Source organism: Chlorocebus sabaeus, unplaced genomic scaffold (assembly GCF_047675955.1).
Source record: "Chlorocebus sabaeus isolate Y175 unplaced genomic scaffold, mChlSab1.0.hap1 unalloc_scaffold_33, whole genome shotgun sequence".
Taxonomy (NCBI): Eukaryota; Metazoa; Chordata; class Mammalia; order Primates; family Cercopithecidae; genus Chlorocebus; species Chlorocebus sabaeus.
Window position 1 is genome coordinate 1,064,609 of NW_027327626.1, and position 9,508 is coordinate 1,074,116.

A 9,508-nucleotide genomic window follows, 5' to 3' on the forward strand; every position below is an offset into this window, starting at 1 on the left:
CTTCCGTTCAAAACTGGAAAGAAGCTTTCTGAGAAACTGCTCTGTGTTCTGTTAATTCATCTCACAGAGTTACATCTTTCCCTTCAAGAAGCCTTTCGCTAAGGCTGTTCTTGTGGAATTGGCAAAGGGATATTTGGAAGCCCATAGAGGGCTATGGTGAAAAAGGAAATATCTTCCGTTGAAAACTGGAAAGAAGCTTTCTGAGAAACTGCTCTGTGTTCTGTTAATTCATCTCACAGAGTTACATCTTTCCGTTCAAGAAGCCTTTCGCTAAGGCTGTTCTTGTGGAATTGGCAAAGGGATATTTGGAAGCCCATAGAGGGCTACGGTGAAAAAGGAAATATCTTCCGTTCAAAACTGGAAAGAAGGTTTCTGAGAAACTGCTCTCTGTTCCGTTAATTCATCTCACAGAGTAACATCTTTCCCTTCAAGAAGCCTTTCGCTAAGGCTGTTCTTGTGGAATTGGCAAAGGGATATTTGGAAGCCCATAGAGGGCTATGGTGAAAAAGGAAATATCTTCCGTTCAAAACTGGAAAGAAGCTTTCTGAGAAACTGCTCTGTGTTCTGTTAATTCATCTCACAGAGTTACATCTTTCCCTTCAAGAAGCCTTTCGCTAAGGCTGTTCTTGAGGAATTGGCAAAGGGATATTTGGAAGCCCATAGAGGGCTATGGTGAAAAAGGAAATATCTTCCGTTCAAAACTGGAAAGAAGCTTTCTGAGAAACTGCTCTGTGTTCTGTCAATTCATCTCACAGAGTTACATCTTTCCCTTCAAGAAGCCTTTCGCTGAGGCTGTTCTTGTGGAATTGTCAAAGGGATATTTGGAAGCCCATAGAGGGCTATGGTGAAAAAGGAAATATCTTCCTTTCAGAACTGGAAAGAGGCTTTCTGAGAAAGTGCTCTGTGTTCTGTTAATTCATCTCACGGAGTTACATCTTTCCCTTCAAGAAGCCTTTCGGTAAGGCTGTTCTTGTGGAACTGGCAAAGGGATATTTGGAAGCCCATAGAGGGCTATGGTGAAAAAGGAAATATCTTCCGTTCAAAACTGGAAAGAAGCTTTCTGAGAAACTGCTCTGTGTTCTCTTAATTCATCTCACAGAGTTACATCATTCCCTTCAAGAAGCCTTTCGCTAAGGCTGTTCTTGTGGAATTGGCCAAGGGATATTTGGAAGCCCATAGAGGTCTATGGTGAAAAAGGAAATATCTTCCGTTCAAAACTGGAAAGAAGCTTTCTAAGAAACTGCTCTGTGTTCTGTTAATTCATCTCACAGAGTTACATCTTTCCCTTCAAGAAGCCTTTCGCTAAGGCTGTTCTTGTAGAATTGGCAAAGGGATATTTGGAAGCCCATAGAGGGCTATGGTGAAAAAGGAAATATCTTCCGTTCAAAACTGGAAAGAAGCTTTCTGAGAAACTGCTCTGTGTTCTGTTAATTCATCTCACAGAGTTACATCTTTCCCTTCAAGAAGCCTTTCGCTAAGGCTGTTCTTGTGGAATTGGCAAAGGGATATTTGGAAGCCCATAGAGGGCTATGGTGAAAAAGGAAATATCTTCCGTTCAAAACTGGAAAGAAGCTTTCTGAGAAACTGCTCTGTGTTCTGTTAATTCATCTCACAGAGTTACATCTTTCCCTTCAAGAAGCCTTTCGCTAAGGCTGTTCTTGTGGAATTGGCAAAGGGATATTTGGAAGCCCATAGGGGCTATGGTGAAAAAGGAAATATCTTCCGTTCAAAACTGGAAGGAAGCTTTCTGAGAAACTGCACTGTGTTCTGTTAATTCATCTCACAGAGTTACATCTTTCCCTTCAAGAAGCCTTTCGCTAAGGCTGTTCTTGTGGAATTGGCAAAGGGATATTTGGAAGCCCATAGAGGGCTACGGTGAAAAAGGAAATACGTTCCGTTCAAAACTGGAAAGAAGGTTTCTGAGAAACTGCTCTCTGTTCCGTTAAATCATCTCACAGAGTTACATCCTCCCCTTCAAGAAGCCTTTCGCTAAGGCTGTTCTTGTGGAATTATCAAAGGGATATTTGGAAGCCCATAGAGGGCTATGGTGAAAAAGGAAATATCTTCCGTTGAAAACTGGAAAGAAGCTTTCTGAGAAACTGCTCTGTGTTCTGTTAATTCATCTCACAGAGTTACATCTTTCCCTTCAAGAAGCCTTTCGCTAAGGCTGTTCTTGTGGAATTGGCAAAGGGATATTTGGAAGCCGATAGAGGGCTATGGTGAAAAAGGAAATATCTTCCGTTCAAAACTGGAAAGAAGCTTTCTGAGAAACTGCTCTGTGTTCTGTTAATTCATCTCACAGAGTTACATCTTTCCCTTCAAGAAGCCTTTCGCTAAGGCTGTTCTTGTGGAATTGGCAAAGGGATATTTGGAAGCCCATAGAAGGCTATGGTGAAAAAGGAAATATCTTCCGTTCAAAACTGGAAAGAAGCTTTCTGAGAAACTGCTCTGTGTTCTGTTAATTCATCTCACAGAGTTACATCTTTCCCTTCAAGAAGCCTTTCGCTAAGGCTGTTCTTGTGGAATTGGCAAAGGGATATTTGGAAGCCCATAGAGGGCTATGGTGAAAAAGGAAATATCTTCCGTTCAAAACTGGAAAGAAGCTTTCTGAGAAACTGCTCTGTGTTCTGTTAATTCATCTCACAGAGTTACATCTTTCCCTTCAAGAAGCCTTTCGCTAAGGCTGTTCTTGTGGAATTGGCAAAGGGATATTTGGAAGCCCATAGAGGGCTATGGTGAAAAAGGAAATGTCTTCCGTTGAAAACTGGAAAGAAGCTTTCTGAGAAACTGCTCTGTGTTCTGTTAATTCATCTCACAGAGTTACATCTTTCCGTTCAAGAAGCCTTTCGCTAAGGCTGTTCTTGTGGAATTGGCAAAGGGATATTTGGAAGCCCATAGAGGGCTACGGTGAAAAAGGAAATATCTTCCGTTCAAAACTGGAAAGAAGGTTTCTGAGAAACTGCTCTCTGTTCCGTTAATTCATCTCACAGAGTTACATCTTTCCCTTCAAGAAGCCTTTCGCTAAGGCTGTTCTTGAGGAATTGGCAAAGGGATATTTGGAAGCCCATAGAGGGCTATGGTGAAAAAGGAAATATCTTCCGTTCAAAACTGGAAAGAAGCTTTCTGAGAAACTGCTCTGTGTTCTGTCAATTCATCTCACAGAGTTACATCTTTCCCTTCAAGAAGCCTTTCGCTGAGGCTGTTCTTGTGGAATTGTCAAAGGGATATTTGGAAGCCCATAGAGGGCTATGGTGAAAAAGGAAATATCTTCCTTTCAGAACTGGAAAGAAGCTTTCTGAGAAAGTGCTCTGTGTTCTGTTAATTCATCTCACAGAGTTACATCTTTCCCTTCAAGAAGCCTTTCGGTAAGGCTGTTCTTGTGGAACTGGCAAAGGGATATTTGGAAGCCCATAGAGGGCTATGGTGAAAAAGGAAATATCTTCCGTTCAAAACTGGAAAGAAGCTTTCTGAGAAACTGCTCTGTGTTCTCTTAATTCATCTCACAGAGTTACATCATTCCCTTCAAGAAGCCTTTCGCTAAGGCTGTTCTTGTGGAATTGGCCAAGGGATATTTGGAAGCCCATAGAGGTCTATGGTTAAAAAGGAAATATCTTCCGTTCAAAACTGGAAAGAAGCTTTCTAAGAAACTGCTCTGTGTTCTGTTAATTCATCTCACAGAGTTACATCTTTCCCTTCAAGAAGCCTTTCGCTAAGGCTGTTCTTGTAGAATTGGCAAAGGGATATTTGGAAGCCCATAGAGGGCTATGGTGAAAAAGGAAATAACTTCCGTTCAAAACTGGAAAGAAGCTTTCTGAGAAACTGCTCTGTGTTCTGTTAATTCATCTCACAGAGTTACATCTTTCCCTTCAAGAAGCCTTTCGCTAAGGCTGTTCTTGTGGAATTGGCAAAGGGATATTTGGAACCCCATAGAGGGCTATGGTGAAAAAGGAAATATCTTCCGTTCAAAACTGGAAAGAAGCTTTCTGAGAAACTGCTCTGTGTTCTGTTAATTCATCTCACAGAGTTACATCTTTCCCTTCAAGAAGCCTTTCGCTAAGGCTGTTCTTGTGGAATTGGCAAAGGGATATTTGGAATCCCATAGAGGGCTATGGTGAAAAAGGAAATATCTTCCGTTCAAAACTGGAAAGAAGCTTTCTGAGAAACTGCTCTGTGTTCTGTTAATTCATCTCACAGAGTTACATCTTTCCCTTCAAGAAGCCTTTCGCTAAGGCTGTTCTTGTGGAATTGGCAAAGGGATATTTGGAAGCCCATAGAGGGCTATGGTGAAAAAGGAAATATCTTCCGTTCAAAACTGGAAAGAAGCTTTCTGAGAAACTGCTCTGTGTTCTGTTAATTCATCTCACAGAGTTACATCTTTCCCTTCAAGAAGCCTTTCGCTAAGGCTGTTCTTGTGGAATTGGCAAAGGGATATTTGGAAGCCCATAGAGGGCTATGGTGAAAAAGGAAATATCTTCCGTTCAAAACTGGAAGGAAGCTTTCTGAGAAACTGCACTGTGTTCTGTTAATTCATCTCACAGAGTTACATCTTTCCCTTCAAGAAGCCTTTCGCTAAGGCTGTTCTTGTGGAATTGGCAAAGGGATATTTGGAAGCCCATAGAGGGCTACGGTGAAAAAGGAAATACGTTCCGTTCAAAACTGGAAAGAAGGTTTCTGAGAAACTGCTCTCTGTTCCGTTAAATCATCTCACAGAGTTACATCCTCCCCTTCAAGAAGCCTTTCGCTAAGGCTGTTCTTGTGGAATTATCAAAGGGATATTTGGAAGCCCATAGAGGGCTATGGTGAAAAAGGAAATATCTTCCGTTGAAAACTGGAAAGAAGCTTTCTGAGAAACTGCTCTGTGTTCTGTTAATTCATCTCACAGAGTTACATCTTTCCGTTCAAGAAGCCTTTCGCTAAGGCTGTTCTTGTGGAATTGGCAAAGGGATATTTGGAAGGCCATAGAGGGCTATGGTGAAAAAGGAAATATCTTCCGTTCAAAACTGGAAAGAAGCTTTCTGAGAAACTGCTCTGTGTTCTGTCAATTCATCACACAGAGTTACATCTTTCCCTTCAAGAAGCCTTTCGCTGAGGCTGTTCTTGTGGAATTGGCAAAGGGATATTTGGAAGCCCATAGAGGGCTATGGTGAAAAAGGAAATATCTTCCGTTCAAAACTGGAAAGAAGCTTTCTGAGAAACTGCTCTGTGTTCTGTTAATTCATCTCACAGAGTTACATCTTTCCCTTCAAGAAGCCTTTCGCTAAGGCTGTTCTTGTGGAATTGGCAAAGGGATATTTGGAAGCCCATAGAGGGCTATGGTGAAAAAGGAAATATCTTCCGGTCAAAACTGGAAAGAAGCTTTCTGAGACACTGCTCTGTGTTCTGTTAATTCATCTCACAGAGTTACATCTTTCCCTTCAAGAAGCCTTTCGCTGAGGCTGTTCTTGTGGAATTGTCAAAGGGATATTTGGAAGCCCATAGAGGGCTATGGTGAAAAAGGAAATATCTTCCGTTCAAAACTGGACAGAAGCTTTCTGAGAAACTGCTGTGTGTTCTGTTAATTCATCTCACAGAGTTACATCTTTCTCTTCAAGAAGCCTTTCGCTAAGGCTGTTCTTGTGTAATTGGAAAAGGGATATTTGGAAGCCCAGAGAGGGCTATGGTGAAAAAGGAAATATCTTCCGGTCAAAACTGGAAAGAAGCTTTCTGAGACACTGCTCTGTGTTCTGTTAATTCATCTCACAGAGTTACATCATTCCCTTCAAGAAGCCTGTCGCTAAGGCTGTTCTTGTGGAATTGGCAAATGGATATTTGGAAGCCCATAGAGGGCTATGGTGAAAAAGGAAATATCTTCCGTTCAAAACTGGAAAGAAGCTTTCTGAGAAACTGCTCTGTGTTCTGTTAATTCACCTCACAGAGTTACATCTTTCCCTTCCAGAAGCCTTTCGCTAAGGCTGTCCTTGTGGAATTGGCAAAGGGATATTTGGAAGCCCATAGAGGGCTATGGTGAAAAAGGAAATATCTTCCTTTCAGAACTGGAAAGAAGCTTTCTGAGAAACTGCTCTGTGTTCTGTGAATTCATCTCACAGAGTTACATCTTTCCCTTCAAGAAGCCTTTCGCTAAGGCTGTTCTTGTGGAATTGGCAAAGGGATATTTGGAAGCCCATAGAGGGCTATGGTGAAAAAGGAATATCTTCCGTTCAAAACTGGAAAGAAGCTTTCTGAGAAACTGCTCTGTGTTCTGTTAATTCATCTCACAGAGTTACATCTTTCCCTTCAAGAAGCCTTTCGCTAAGGCTGTTCTTGTGGAATTGGCAAAGGGATATTTGGAAGCCCATAGAGGGCTATGGTGAAAAAGGAAATATCTTCCGTTCAAAACTGGAAAGAAGCTTTCTGAGAAACTGCTCTGTGTTCTGTTAATTCATCTCACAGAGTTACATCTTTCCCTTCAAGAAGCCTTTCGCTAAGGCTGTTCTTGTGGAATTGGCAAAGGGATATTTGGAAGCCCATAGAGGGCTATGGTGAAAAAGGAAATATCTTCCGTTGAAAACTGGAAAGAAGCTTTCTGAGAAACTGCTCTGTGTTCTGTTAATTCATCTCACAGAGTTACATCTTTCCGTTCAAGAAGCCTTTCGCTAAGGCTGTTCTTGTGGAATTGGCAAAGGGATATTTGGAAGCCCATAGAGGGCTACGGTGAAAAAGGAAATATCTTCCGTTCAAAACTGGAAAGAAGGTTTCTGAGAAACTGCTCTCTGTTCCGTTAATTCATCTCACAGAGTAACATCTTTCCCTTCAAGAAGCCTTTCGCTAAGGCTGTTCTTGTGGAATTGGCAAAGGGATATTTGGAAGCCCATAGAGGGCTATGGTGAAAAAGGAAATATCTTCCGTTCAAAACTGGAAAGAAGCTTTCTGAGAAACTGCTCTGTGTTCTGTTAATTCATCTCACAGAGTTACATCTTTCCCTTCAAGAAGCCTTTCGCTAAGGCTGTTCTTGTGGAATTGGCAAAGGGATATTTGGAAGCCCATAGAGGGCTATGTTGAAAAAGGAAATATCTTTCGTTCAAAACTGGAAAGAAGCTTTCTGAGAAACTGCTCTGTGTTCTGTTAATTCATCTCACAGAGCTACATCTTTCCCTTCAAGAAGCCTTTCGCTAAGGCTGTTCTTGTGGAACTGGCAAAGGGATATTTGGAAGCCCATAGTTTGCTATGGTGAATAAGGAAATATCTTCCGTTCAAAACTGGAAAGAAGCTTTCTGAGAAACTGCTCTGTGTTCTCTTAATTCATCTCACAGAGTTACATCTTTCCGTTCAAGAAGCCTTTCGCTAAGACTGTTCTTGTAGAATTGGCGAAGGGATATTTGGAAGCCCATAGAGGGCTATGGTGAAAAAGGAAATACCTTCCGTTCAAAACTGGAAAGAAGCTTTCTGAGAAACTGCTCTGTGTTCTGTTAATTCATCTCACAGAGTTACATCTTTCCCTTCAAGAAGCCTTTCGCTAAGGCTGTTCTTGTGGAATTGTCAAAGGGATATTTGGAAGCCCATAGAGGGCTATGGTGAAAAAGGAAATATCTTCAGTTCAAAACTGGAAAGAAGCTTTCTGAGAAACTGCTCTGTGTTCTCTTAATTCATCTCACAGAGTTACATCATTCCCTTCAAGAAGCCTTTCGCTAAGGCTGTTCTTGTGGAATTGGCAAAGGGATATTTGGAAGCCCATAGAGGGCTATGGTGAAAAAGGAAGTATCTTCCGTTCAAAACTGGAAAGAAGCTTTCTGAGAAACTGCTCTGTGTTCTGTTAACTCATCTCACAGTGTTACATCTTTCCCTTCAAGAAGCCTTTCGCTAAGGCTGTTCTTGTGGAATTGGCAAAGGGATATTTGGAAGCCCATAGAGGGCTATGGTGGAAAAGGAAATATGTTCCTTTCAAAACTGGAAAGAAGCTTTCTGAGAAACTGCTCTGTGTTCTCTTAATTCATCTCACAGAGTTACATCTTTCCCTTCAAGAAGCCTTTCGCTAAGGCTGTTCTTGTGGAATTGGCAAAGGGATATTTGGAAGCCCATAGAGGGCTATGGTGAAAAAGGAAATATCTTCCGTTCAAAACTGGAAAGAAGCTTTCTGAGAAACTGCTCTGTGTTCTGTTAATTCATCTCACAGAGTTACATTTTCCCTTCAAGAAGCCTTTCGCTAAGGCTGTTCTTGTGGAATTGGCAAAGGGATATTTGGAAGCCCATAGAGGGCTATGGTGAAAAAGGAAATATCTTCCGTTCAAAACTGGAAAGAAGCTTTCTGAGAAACTGCTCTGTGTTCTGTTAATTCATCTCACAGAGTTACATCTTTCCCTTCCAGAAGCCTTTCGCTAAGGCTGTCCTTGTGGAATTGGTCAAGGGATATTTGGAAGCCCATAGAGGGATATGGTGAAAAAGAAAATATCCTCCGTTCAAAACTGGAAAGAAGCTTTCTGAGAAACTGCTCTGTGTTCTGTGAATTCATCTCACAGAGTTACATCTTTCCCTTCAAGAAGCCTTTCGCTAAGGCTGTTCTTGTGGAATTGGCAAAGGGATATTTGGAAGCCGATAGAGGGCTATGGTGAAAAAGGAAATATCTTCCGTTCAAAACTGGAAAGAAGCTTTCTGAGAAACTGCTCTGTGTTCTGTTAATTCATCTCACAGAGTTACATCTTTCCCTTCAAGAAGCCTTTCGCTAAGGCTGCTCTTGTGGAATTGGCAAAGGGATATTTGGAAGCCCATAGAAGGCTATGGTGAAAAAGGAAATATCTTCCGTTCAAAACTGGAAAGAAGCTTTCTGAGAAACTGCTCTGTGTTCTGTTAATTCATCTCACAGAGTTACATCTTTCCCTTCAAGAAGCCTTTCGCTAAGGCTGTTCTTGTGGAATTGGCAAAGGGATATTTGGAAGCCCATAGAGGGCTATGGTGAAAAAGGAAATATCTTCCGTTCAAAACTGGAAAGAAGCTTTCTGAGAAACTGCTCTGTGTTCTGTTAATTCATCTCACAGAGTTACATCTTTCCCTTCAAGAAGCCTTTCGCTAAGGCTGTTCTTGTGGAATTGGAAAAGGGATATTTGGAAGCCCATAGAGGGCTATGGTGAAAAAGGAAATATCTTCCGTTGAAAACTGGAAAGAAGCTTTCTGAGAAACTGCTCTGTGTTCTGTTAATTCATCTCACAGAGTTACATCTTTCCGTTCAAGAAGCCTTTCGCTAAGGCTGTTCTTGTGGAATTGGCAAAGGGATATTTGGAAGCCCATAGAGGGCTAGGGTGAAAAAGGAAATATCTTCCGTTCAAAACTGGAAAGAAGGTTTCTGAGAAACTGCTCTCTGTTCCGTTAATTCATCTCACAGAGTAACATCTTTCCCTTCAAGAAGCCTTTCGCTAAGGCTGTTCTTGTGGAATTGGCAAAGGGATATTTGGAAGCCCATAGAGGGCTATGGTGAAAAAGGAAATATCTTCCGTTCAAAACTGGAAAGAAGCTTTCTGAGAAACTGCTCTGTGTTCTG